A 13,003-nucleotide genomic window follows, 5' to 3' on the forward strand; every position below is an offset into this window, starting at 1 on the left:
TATGTGCGTGAGTGTGTGCATATATGTACATGTGTGAGTGTGTGGCATGTGTGTGAGTGTGTGCATGTGTATGCATGTTTGTGTATGTGCACACGTGTGTGTATGCATTTGTCAGTGCATTGTGTGTGCATGCATGTACGTGTGTGTGTCCATGTGTGTCCATGTGTGTGTGAGTGTGCGTGAGTGTAGGAGGGGGGCCAGTGGCACGCTTCTGTCCTGGGCCGCAGCCCTGAGCCTGGGGGTGATCTGCACAGGGCTGGACCAGCAGCCGTGCAGACGGGAGGTGAGTCCGCCTCCTGCAGGGAGAGGGCAGAGCAGGGTGGGGAGCCCTGCGCCCAGCAGGCACAGATACCGCAGACCCGCCTCCTCCTGCTTCTCCTCCACGTCCCAGAGCCCCCGAGACTCAGCACCAGCCAGTCGGAAGATTCTAAACCCGGGTCTCTCGCACGCCCTCGGCCTTGACTTGCACGCAAGTCACGCCCTTTGGCAGGTGATCCCGGCTGACACGCAGGTGGAGGACCTCTGCAGGTGCCAGGACCCCAGATGCGATGTCTCAGGTTGCGAGAGAAGCAGCTTCAGTCACCGCACTGCTGACCTGGGTCAGGAGTCTGGGCGACAGCAGCCAACACCTCAAGGCCGGACAGTGGCAGGGGCAGGACTCAGGGCAGGGTATCTGTGGGTGCAGTCACATCCCAGGGAGGAAGACCACCAGCCCTGGAGCCCCCGTGTGGTGCCAGGGACAGCCCCAGAGCCTCAGGCGAGGGGAAGTGCTCTGCCCACCGCCCTCCGCCCACACAGGAGCTGGCGTCAGACCGCTAGGCCCGTGAGCTCTTGCAGTGTAGTGTGAGGGCACCTGTGTGCGTGTGCGTGTGTGCGTGACTGTGCTGCCCAGTCCACACCTGCATGTCTCCTTGCTGCGCTGTGCAGGCTGAGCTGGGAGCGTGGGTGCTCTGACCCAGAAGGCAGGAGGAAGGCCCAGCCTGACAGACCCCACCTGTCCCTCTCTGACATCAGCTGTGGAGTCCCATTTCTCTCCCTCATCTACCTTCTCTCACAGCACGGCCCGGCCTGGTCCGCCTTCCCAGGTGACCTGAAGCCACAAATCCTGGTGCTTTCTGTTTCTCCGAAAAACTTTGGTTTATAAACTGACTTTAACCACCTCTACCAGGAAATCAGCAGTTTATAAACTGACTTTAACCACCTCTACCAGCGACTCAGCTGTTTATAAACTGACTTTAACCACCCCTCCCAGGGACTCAGCAGTTTATAAACTGAATTTAACCACCTCTACCAGGGACTCAGCTGTTTATAAACTGACTTTAACCACCTCTACCAGAGACTCAGCTGTGTATAAACTGACCACCTCTACCAGAAATGTCAGCTGTCTACAAGCACTGACAAGCTACAGGAAGTGAGGGGAGAAGCTCAGAGTCTGGACAGCCCTATACACCCTGTTGACTGTCTGCTCATAGAACACAGAACGGGAGAGTCGGGCAGTAGCGCAGCGGGTTAAGCGCATGTGGCGCAAAGCGCAAGGACCGGCTTGAGGATCCTGGTTCGAGCCCCCGGCTCCCTACCTGCAGGAGAGTCGCTTCACAGGCGGTGAAGCAGGTCTGCAGGTGTCTGTCTTTCTCTCTCTCTCTCTCTCTCTGTCTTCCTCTCCTCTCTCCATTTCCCTCTGTCCTGTCCAACAATGACATCAACAACAATAAAATCAAGGTGAGCAAAAAGAAAAATAAATAAGTAAATATTAAAAAAGATAACTAAATAAAATTTTTTAAAAAAAGAACATAGAATGGTCTCTACAGCTCTGACCTTGAGACTGACCTCTGGTGCCCAGCTGATGGGGTCACTGTCTGCCTGTTTCCCACAGCCTTGCTCCCTCTGGCTGATGGTGGTGCTGGGGATGGAACCTGGGGCCTCAGGCATGGACGTCTACTGCAGAGCTCAGTGCTGTCTCCCCAGCCCTCAGTTGATGTCTTCTTGATGGTCCGGCTCCCACCCTCACAGACCGTCACCTTGACGTCCTTCCTTCCCCTGCATGGGTCTCTGCCACCAGTGAGTGATAAAGCAGACAGATCTTCCCTTGTCCAGGAACTGACATGGGAAAAGACACACTGTGTGCTGGGAGAGGCATGCCCTTATGCTGACGGCATTTCTCTCTTTTAACAATAATTTATTTATTATTGGATAGAGACAAAGAGAAATTGAGAAGGGAGGGGGAGATAGAGAGGGAGAGAAACAGACAGACACCTGCAGCCCTGCGCCACCACTCGTGAAGCTTCCCCCTGCAGGTGGGGACCGGGGGCTTGAACCCGGGTCCTTGTGCACTGTGCCAGTGAGCTTTACTCCCAGCTCTTGTGATTACTCAGGTGTAGCCAGGCCTCAATGTGTCTGTCCTCTCTGTTTTTCCCTTCCCTCTCGATATCTCTCTGTCTCTATCAAATAAATACTTTAAAGTAAATGAACAAATAGATCTTTAAAAAATAAAATGGGGCAGGGGCTGGGCGGTGGCGCAGCGGGTTAAGTGCAGGTGGTACGAAGTGCAAGGACAGGTGCAAGGACCCTGGTTCGAGTCCCTGGCTCCCCACCTGCAGGGAAGTCGCTTCACAGGCGGTGAAGCAGGTCTGCAGGTGTCTGTCTTTCTCTCCCCCTCTCTGTCTTCCCCTCCCCTCTCCATTTCTCTCTGTCTTATCCAATAACAACAGCAATGGCAAACAACAATAACAACAGCAGTGATAAACAACAAGGGCAACAAAAAGGGGAAGATGGCCTCCAGGTGCGCTGAGCCCCAACAATGACCCTGAAGGCAAAAAGAAAAATAAAATGGGGAAGCCTTCTCCCCAGCTTGTACTCTTGTACCTTTCAAACCGGGAGCATTCCTCCTGTGGGAGACGGGTGCAAGCCCTCAGGCAGCCCCTGAGGCTGTCACACCCACCCCCCTGCTGCCTCCCCCTTAGGTCCTGAGACCTGGGCTTTGTCCCTGGCACCCACCAGGAGGCAAGGACAGGAGTACCTCTCCTGTGGGTGCAGTCTGTCTCTGTGTTTGAGAGGCTGCGCCCTCAGCACGTGTGAGGAGTGAGAAGGGGCCCCGTCAGACGACCCCCTGGACTCGCTGAGTCTCCGCCTGTGTTCCTGGAACAGGGCACTGTTTCCAGGATCTCCACCTGGCCTGCAGCCTCTGCTTCTCTTTTGTTACAGTTTTTTTAAAAAAAATTTTAATATTTATTTATTTTCCCTTTTTGTTGCTCTTGTTTTTTCATTGTTGTTGTAGTTATTGTTGTTGTTGCTGATGTCGTCATTGTTGGCTAGGACAGAGAGAAATGGAGAGAGGAGGGGAAGACAGAGAGGGGGAGAGAAAGATAGACACCTGCAGACCTGCTTCACTGCCTGTGAAGCGACTCCCCTGCGGGTGGGGAGCCAGGGGCTCGAATTGGGATCCTTACATTTTGCGCCAGGTGCGCTTAACCCGCTGTGCTACCGCCCAACTCCCCTGTTGTTACTATTTTTACTGAGGTTGAACCAGTTGCATGAACTTGTTTCTGTTCTGGGCAACAGCTGCAGCCTCCATGTCCAGCCTGAGAGAAAGCGCTGGAAAGACATCTCTCCACTGCCATGACGGAACTGGGCTCTGGGAACAAGCCAGGGGCAATACGGGCCCGTCAAATCAGCCCGGATTTAGGTCGTTGTAAATGGCTTTGGACTGGGCACCTAAACTCTCTGCTTCCCCTGGAAAGTCCTTGTTCCTCTGGCAGGCAGAGCTGAAAGCTTCCTTTTATCTTCCCTGCTTTACCGCAGGCCCTGCTAGGCCATAAATGTGCCACACATGTGCCCCAGACCAGAGTCCTGCCTTCAACACCACCTTCACGCTCTCTGCCTGCCTTTGTTTCTCATCAGAAAGGGCGTCAGCAAAGCAGCTTGAATTGACCTGTGGACTCCGCACAATGAGAAAAACAAAGACCAACTGGCTGGAAATAAATGGTACACAGACCCGGTTTGGCTATTTTTGTTTTGTTGGATCAGTCTTTTTTCATAGTATATTTAACTTTTTTTTAATTGGGAGTATGAATGGTTTACAGTAAATGCAGCTGCTGGTTCATGTGTAAAATCTGTTTTCTTCAAAACCCTCTCACTCTCATCCCAGGTCCTCCTCCACTCTCCCAACCCCCAGAGCCCTAAAGCAGATCTAGGCACAGAAAAACAAACTGAGGGGAAAGACAGATTTCTCAGATGCCCTGACCATCGACAAACTCTCCCCCCAGACACACCTCCCTGGGTTCTCAGGTCACAGTGGTGGAGGCACTGGGAATAGCCGGTAAACTGCCATCAACACACGCTCACTGCCTGGAGGCTGCTGACGGCTTTAGGACTTGGCCTGTGATGTTGTCCAACCAATGGCTTTCGACAGATGTCACACGGGACGTGTCTATCACTACAGCATCTTACTGGTTATTATTATTATTGTTGTCTTTATTTATTTATTGGATAGAGACAGCCAGAAATCACAAGGGAAGGGGGTGATAGGGGGAGAGAGACAGAGAGACACGTGCAGCCCTGCTTCACCACTTGTGAAGCTTCCCCCCTGCCGGTAAGGACTGGGGGGCTTGAACCCCAGTCCCTGCGCATTGTAACATGTGCGCTCAACCAGGTGTGCCACCACCTGGCCCCACATCTTATGGATTTTCACTACTCTAGAAGTCCTCTGCACATCACCAACCCGCCCCTCCAGCCTCCCAGTGCCGGCAACCTCCGCTGTTTCCTGGCTTGAGTCCTGCCTTTTCTACTTGGAGAAACAATGGCAGATAGCTGGAGTCACCTGACCGCGTAGCCTGTCTGATGGATTCTTTCCACCAGGGGACCAGCAAGGCGGCTCCGTGTTTTTCCATGGGCCGAGTCACATTCTTCTGTCCGGGGGCACCAAACTTCATGCGTCCATTCTCTGCGAGAAGGGTGTCTTGACTGCTCCCACATTTTGACGACTACGAATGGAGGTGCTGGTAGCACTCACGTCTGGATTTGCATGGCGGTGTGAATTCTTGAATTCTGGGTGTCAATATCCAGAGACTTGCTCAGACCTGGAACTGCTCAGCTCTAGGAAACAGTCGAGCTGCCTTCCAGAACATCTGCACCATTTTCAGCTCACCAGCAACGTGGGTTTCCTTTTCCTCCATTTGCCAGCATCTGAAGCTGTGAGAAGCTTGGCTTCTGATCTTAACAGACCCTCAGAGGCACCTCAACACGGCTTTAATTTGCATTTCTCATTGGCATGTAGAGTGGGCGCCCCATCTGCCTGCCTCGTGTGCATGCCTTCTGAACTGTTGAAATCTTTGGCCTTGTTCTGCTTAGGCTGCTCTGCACTCTTCTGAGTTTTGAAAGTTCTTCATCTGTTTGGGGATGACAGCCCCGTCTTAGATCTTTTTGCAAATGCTTTCTTCTGGCATTTAGCTTGAATTCTTATATTCCTGATATTGTGTTTCGGAGAGCAAGAGTTTTAGATTTAAATGAAGTCCACTTTGTCAATTCTTTATTTAATGGGTTTTGGCTTAATTGTCTGAGCTGAAAGTCATGCCATGCCCCAAAGAATCCAGGTTTCTTCTGTGTTGTCTACGTGGAGTTTTGTGACTCTCAGTAGGTCTGTAGCACACTGTGAAGGGTGCCTGTGCCAACCTTCGTAGTCTGTTGCCTGAAGACGGTGGGAGTGTCGCTGTCCCAACACCCTAACGTTCCAGGCTGTCTTTCCTCCTCTGCTGACTGTGTTTCTGGGTTCTCTGTCCTGTCCCAAGCCCACTGCCTTCTCTTTCACCGGCACCATTGTCTGGATTACGGCAGCTTCCCAGCGAGTCTGCGGTCCGGTGGGATCCGTCTTTTCCATTTGTTCTCCCACGCTGAGTTCTGTCCACGCTGAGTCTTCTGTCTTTCTGCGTCAGCTCTGGAATCAGCTTGCCAATACCTATCCAGTCACTTTTTGGGATTTTGGTTGTGAGCACAGTCAGTCTGAGAAGAACAGACGTCCTGACGATCTCTAGTCTCCCTGTTCAGGAACACGGCCTGGGTCTCCCCTCACTCAGCCTTTCTTGGACATAGCCTGCAGAGGCCTGTTGTCCTCACACAGTCCTTGTATGTATTTCTTCTAGAGTTACAGCAAGCACATCACGTGAAGGTGCTGAGGCAAACGGGACCAGGGCCTGACTGTTCAGGTCCCCTTGCTCTTAGCTGCAGAATGCAGAGCACTGACTTGCTATAGTCACTTCCCAGCCCAGGAGAGTTTGTCGATGGTTCTTTTTGTCATTCTGCATAGAAAGTAATGTCCTCTGCGGCCAAAACTCACTTTCTTCCTCTGTCTCATGCTTAAGCCCTCATTGCCTCATGTGCCTCACTTCCTTGGCAAGGTCTTTCATTGTGGTTTTGAAAAGAAGTTGTGCAGATGTCTTGCCCTGAACCTGATCTTAGTGGAAATGTTTCTAATTCCTTAGCAAGTTGGACACTGAGCATCTTTTCCAGGGCCAGTATAATCAGTAGCCAACCACACACAGAGCAATCTAAAACTAGCTAGTTGCTGGATTATGCACTTTATATCGATGAATGTGCACAGACAAGCCGTGTGTGTGTGTGTGTGTGTGTGTGTGTGTGTGTGCGCGCGCACGCGCACTTGACTGAATAGTCTGAAAATCAAACAGATTACTACCAGCTGTTTCATTTGTGGTCTGTCAATAATCTGACAATAACAAAGGAGAAATACCAAACCCTTTGAGTCACAATGATGTCATTACAGTGACATATTTAGGGGCTGGGAAACAGCTTGCTCTGTCAAGTGTGCCGTTCACCAGGTGCTGGGTTGGAACTCCAGGCAGCAGAGGGGCACCGGGCGCAGGCCCAGAGACAAGCTCATGGTGGGGGGAGCAGCTCCCTGGTGCCTCTGTGTCTGTCTCGGAAATTAAAAGGACTAAAAGTGTCTCCTTGGGGCAGTGGCTTCACACACGCATGATGCCATGACAGATAAATGTAAGTTAACAAGTGGCATTTGCCTATCTGCGTTCTGAAAAGTGTATGCTCGTTGAAGAGGTCAAGAGGAAGTGGAGCCAAGTCCAGCCAAAGATCCCTGGGAAAGCAGACTGAGTTGGGCCCCTCTCCAGCCCCACGCGCCTCCTCCAGCCAGCCTGACCCTTATGAACGGCAAGGTCATCAGGGCCAGCTCTGTGTGCTCTGTGTGCAGGGAGAGAGAGGCGAGCTGGAGTCCCTGACCCTCACTAGGTGGCAGGAGTCCGTCCTGTGGTAGCTGAGGGGAGATGAGCTCTTCCGTGGGCAGAGTTTGCTTTAAGACGCACAGTGTTTATGAGAGAGAAGGAACAGTCTGCTCAACTTTGGCATAAGGTGGGGCTGGGGATCAAACCTGGAACCCCTGGAGCCTTGATCATGTGAGTCCATATTCCAACAAGGCTGAGTTTCCAAAAAAGTGTGATCAAACACAAGGTATCTCAGGGCCAGGTGGTGGACATGTTACAGTACACAAAGACCCAGGTTCGAGCCCCTGCTTCCCAAATACAGGGAGGACACTTCACAAGGGGTGAAGCAGGTCTGCAGGCGTCTCTCAGTCTATCTCTCTCTCTCCTCTCCTCTCTCATGGAAAAGATGGCCACAGGAGCAGTGGATTCGTAGTGCCGGCCCCGAGCCCCAGCGATAACCCTGGACGGAAACAAACATTTGTAAGCTACGCAAACAAATTCACATCACAGGGGAGGGTAAAACCACCTCCTTCTTTGCATGACGAGACTGGCGTATGTCTAAGTTAGAAGGTGATGGAGCCGCACGGACAGCAAACCCACGAGCGAAAGCTACGAGATAAAAATGGTGGCTGAGTGAATCCAGCAGTGCCCCAGACCATGGACACACCTCGGCTGAAATCATCTCTGTGACAGATATCACAGGTGCTAAGGGCACAGCAGGGTCACGGTCTGGGGTCTTAGTGTGTGGAGGGGAGTGAACAAGGGGCTCTGAGGTGGTAATGCAGGCACTGGTAATGCAGTAAAAAGGATGGAAGAACGAGGTATCCTGGATGGAGCTGGAGGGAATCCTGTGACGTGAGGTCAGCCAGAGAGAGGATGAGGATGGGATGGTCTCACTCATGGACAGAAGTGGAGAAGTAAGAACAGAAGGGGAGACACAGAGCAGAACGTGGGCTGGGCTTGGTGTCTTGCACCAAAGCAAAGGACTCTGGGTGGGGACAGGGGCTTTCAGGTCCTGGTGCTGATGGTGGAGGAGGACCTGGGCTGGGGGAGAGGGTTTTGCAGAGAACTGAAAAACGTTACGCATGTATGTGCCAATAACTATCTACTGTGAACCATTAATTCCCCCCCCCCCCAATAAAAAGTTAACCTCCAGAGCCCTCAGACCACAGCACACGGCAAGACATCCATTGCTGGCCCTCATGGAGGGGGCCCCTGGGAGGGTCCCTGCCGTTGCCCTATGTCACAGAGAGGCACCAACCAGGACCTCTGACCAACTCAGCAAGAGACCAAGATTCAGGGGCCCTGGTTCCGTTGGCCAGTCTGCTGCAGGTCTGCCGAGCTGCACTTTGCCCATCCAGCTGCGAGTTCCACACTTTAATGTATGTTTTCTTACATTAAATGAGAGAAAGTTTCAATGAATTCTCAGGATTTCAGGGAAGTCTCAAGAGAGTAAAAGACTGTGCAAAAGAAATCCAATTGCTTTAAAAACCCTTGCAGTGTGAATTTGTCAAAGGGTCAATTCCCAGTCTTTTCCCAGCCTCCAGAAAGCCTCAGTGTAAGTGGGGTCTTCTGGGAAATCTTGCGGTGCAAGTGAGTGATTTGTGGTGTTGGCTTATGTTTCCAGAGCAGTGTGGATTCAGCTTGTGTGTTTGGTGATTTTCTTTACACGACCATAATCATTTCTTTGGCCCTTTGAGAACAGAAATATTCAATTTTATTTTCTGCCCTTAACTTGCATACACTCAGGTACACAAAAGAAGTTTGATGGGGAAAAAAAAAAGTGCATATATATTTAACCATATAGTCACTAGTCCTGTTTTAGGCTGTCCCCATCTGACACAATTTTCCTTCTATTTCAAGAAGTTCTTTTTATATTATAATGTAGTTCTGCTATTGATAAGTTAATTAGGCCTTTGTATGCCTGGAGAAGTCTGTGACACCTTATCTTTTGAGATTCAATTTTGCTGGGTATAGAAGCCCAGGTTGAATGATTTTACTGTGGAAGTCCCCACTTTAAGAGCTCAAAGGCACTTTCTCTTCCTCAGGCTTCCCTGAGAAACTGGCTGTCATTCCGTCTGTTGTCCTCTGGATACACAGTTCCTGTTCTCCTCACCCACTTCAAAGTCTATTTCCTTTGTCACTGGTTTCAAGTCGTTTGACTGTATATGGCTGGTATAGTTCTCTTCATGTTCACAGGCTATTTTTCAGTCATTTCCCCTCAGATTTCTTTTTCTGTTTTCCATTCTTTCTTTTACTCTGTAGTCTAATCACACATATGGTGGACCACTTGAAGCTGTGTTGCAGCTGACAGATAACCTCCTTCTTAAAACGTGGCGAGTTTCAATGTGACAGCTTCTCTTAGTATTTCTTTTGTGTTTCCTTTCCTTTTCTCTCTCAAAGTCTCGTGGGCCGCTAATTCCACCTAGATTACGTCACTCAGTTCAGCTTCACTTCTCTGCCCCACGGCCAGCAGCTGTGAGGATCACAGTAACATCCCTGTGCGCCGTCTTCACAGCTGAGCCACCTTCAGTTCAGTTTGGCTGCCTCCTGCTTCGCCTCCTCACCCTTGCTTGTGCGCCCCTGCTTCTTTGCATGACTTGGAGCCCAGAGTGGAAGCCACACCTCTGTGACTTGCCGTGTTGGAGTCTAGTATTTTCGTGTTCCAAGGAATTGCCTTGGACTTTGGTTTGGAAGGCAGCCTCTTACTCGGCCATAGCTTGGTTCACTTGGGTTTTGATTTTAAGGTTTAATAGGTAGGTCCAGAGAAGCATTTATCGTTAAAAAATTTTTTATTAGTGATTTAATATTAATTTACAAGGTTATGAGATAATTCCACACCCTTCTCTCTCCTCTGCGCTGGTGTCCCCTGCTTGTCTGGAGTTTCTGGCCCTGCACTGGTGTCCCCTGCTTGTCTGGAGTTCTCCTCTGCTGTGCTGGTGCCGCTGCTTGTCTGGAGTTCTCCTCTGCTTGTCTGGAGTTTCCGGCCATGGGCCTCAAGTCTGGGAGCTGCGTCGGGGACAAACTCCACCTCCCTGGCCTTCCCTGGCTGCAGAGGCTCGGCCGGACCCGAGCGAGAGCCCTGATGGCTTCTTAATGGCACCGTGGAGAGATGATGGAGTGTGGGGCCCCCAGGCCCATCCATCTCCTGCTCGGAGGGCCAGGAGGGCTGTCTCCCAGCAGAGGCACAGACCTCATTCTCGGGGCTCATTACGCTGCCATCTTCCCTCTGTGCGTCTCACCCCATTAGCCAATGTCTGGCGGCCGGCTGCACAGGTGCAGCCCCATCCTCGTTCTAGGCCTTCTCTCCGCCAGCCCTAGAAACATTTGGGGCTGATCACAGCTCCCCTCCGTCTTTATCTGCGTGTGTCCTCAGGGTTTAGCCTACACATCAATTCAAGGTGATGTGCTGCACCTGGGTTCTTGGCTCTCTCTGTGGCAGACTGGACCGTCCTCTCATCCTCTCCCACAGACCTAGATCGGCAGGTGGAGGAGTCCTCGGTTGCCACATCCTTATCAAACCAGAAACGAAGGGTCTGACAAAGTCAACACCCCCGGGAACCACATCTTCAAGGAAGAGTGATTCTGGGAACAGGACATGGCATGCCGACCAAATTTAGATTAAAATTCCTTATTCTTATGATCACATGAGTCTTATGTTTGGTGGGAACAAGTGGGGATAAGCCCCCCTGGTCTATAGATTAATAACAAATGACTAGGATACTCAGTCACTAATTCCCGGAGGCCCAGCCCGGGATACAGTCCCTGACGACTCACATTTACAAGAAACAGAAACTGAAGAAAAACCCAGAGTTCAGCAAGTTAGGAAACCAGACAGAGGGTCCTACCGCAGACCAGCACCTACAGTTATGACCAAATGGGGACCAGATACCCCACGGGTGGTAGACTGTGGTTTCCTCCCTGTCTTTACCGCAAATATTTACCTAAGCCCACTGACCGCCCTTTGCACTATACAGGTGCCTACATGCAGGGTGACAGAAAAGTTAGTATTAATGGCTCTCATGTGTCCTGGTATAGTTTGCCCTTTTTAGAAAGATTAGCAAGAAGCAGACCTCCTTGGTGTTTGCTTCCTCTCAGAACACGTCATAAATTATATACCCAATTGACACATTTGTGGTGCACCAGGTACAGACACTGCAGTATATCTAGAGTCCCCAATGTAGATAAATTAAAATTAGTAAATATATTAAAAAGTAATGAGCCAGAAGAGGTATCAAGAATAGAAGACATACATACACTTTTAAGAAAATTTCTCAGTCAGACATATGTTGCCCCCATTAGAAGCCAAAGCCTTAGCTTATGCTGCCCCCCATGATTAAGGAGGGAGTCAGATTTTCACAATAAGGAGAAAGTTAAACTTTTACAGAGAGCTCCTACTCATGAATGCATTGCAGGTTACTCCCGCAGGGCTTGACACTCCCTTGAAATAACAATTATCAGAAATGCTTTACTTTCTGTTCCAGATTCCTGCTTTCAAAATATCATGTAAATGCTAAAAAAAGTATATAAACGCTTGTCTGTCTAATAAACATTGAGTTCAGATTCACCCTCCAATAGAGTGTGGTGTCCATCTGTTCTCTCCTGCGCTGACTCCTGACCCACCCGGGGCTCTCTTCAGCAGACCCTGACAACTCCTGCTGCTCCCCCGCCTGAGCGGTCCGTCGCACTCAGTGACCAATCCTGATGATTCCTGTTGTCCTTAAGTCATCAGGCAAGTGACGAGAGAGTCCCACACGACCCCGTCTGAATCACTCTACTGAGAGAGGTACATTTAAGAAGTGATGGTAGATATTTGTAGAACAAAAGCTACAGACACTGTTCTGGAGCCAGAAAAAAAGCTAGAACCATGGAAACAATCTTGAGAAGAAAGAACAGAACCGGAGGCATCACACTCCCAGACCTCAAATTGTACTACAGGGCCCTTGTCATCAAAGTGCTTGGTACTGGAACATGAATAGACACACTGACCAGTGGAATAGAACTGAGAGCCCAGAAGTCAGCCCCTACACCTATGGGCATCTAATCTTTGACAAAGGTGCCCAGACTATTAAATGGGGAAAGCAGAGTCTCTTCAACAAATGGTGTTGGAAAAAATGGGTTGAAACATGCAAAAGAATGAAACTGAACCACTATAATTCACCAGACACAAAGTAATTTCCAAATGGATCAAGGACTTGGATATTAGGCCAGAAACTATCAAATACTCAGAGGAAAATATTGGCAGAACTCTTTTCCATCTAAATTTTAGAGGCATCTGAAGTGATACGAATCCAATTACAAAGAAGACTAAATGAAAAATAAACCAATGGGACTAAATCAAATTAAGCTTCTGCACAGCAAAAGAAACCACCACCCAAACAAAGAGACCTCCCACAGAACGGGAGAAGATCTTTACTTGCCACATATCAGACAAGAGGATAATAACCAAAACATATAATGAGCTCACCAAACTCAACAAGAAAACAAATAACCCCATCCAAAAATGGGGAGAGGAGATGGACAGAATATTCACCACAGAAGAGATCCAAAAGGCCAATGGACATATGAAAAAATGCTCCAAGTCATTGATTGTCAGAGAATGTCACACATCAGAAAAGGTAACAGCATCAAATGCTGGAGAGGCTGTGGGGACAGAGGAGCCTCCTGCACTGCTGGTGGGAATGTCAGTGGTCCAGCCCCTGTGGAGAGCAGTCTGGAGACTCTCAGAAGGCTAGAAGTGCACCTTCCCTGTGACCCTGCAGTTCCTCTCCTGCAGATAC

At 50.0% G+C, this 13,003-nt stretch overlaps 1 protein-coding gene across 4 annotated transcripts in view; it reads right to left on the reverse strand.

The window, feature by feature from the left end:
- PRKN (parkin RBR E3 ubiquitin protein ligase) overlaps nt 1–13,003 on the reverse strand; it is a 362,091-nt gene that overhangs the window by 79,399 nt on the left and 269,689 nt on the right. The window lies entirely within an intron of this gene.

Source organism: Erinaceus europaeus, chromosome 13 (assembly GCF_950295315.1).
Source record: "Erinaceus europaeus chromosome 13, mEriEur2.1, whole genome shotgun sequence".
Classification (NCBI taxonomy): domain Eukaryota; kingdom Metazoa; phylum Chordata; class Mammalia; order Eulipotyphla; family Erinaceidae; genus Erinaceus; species Erinaceus europaeus.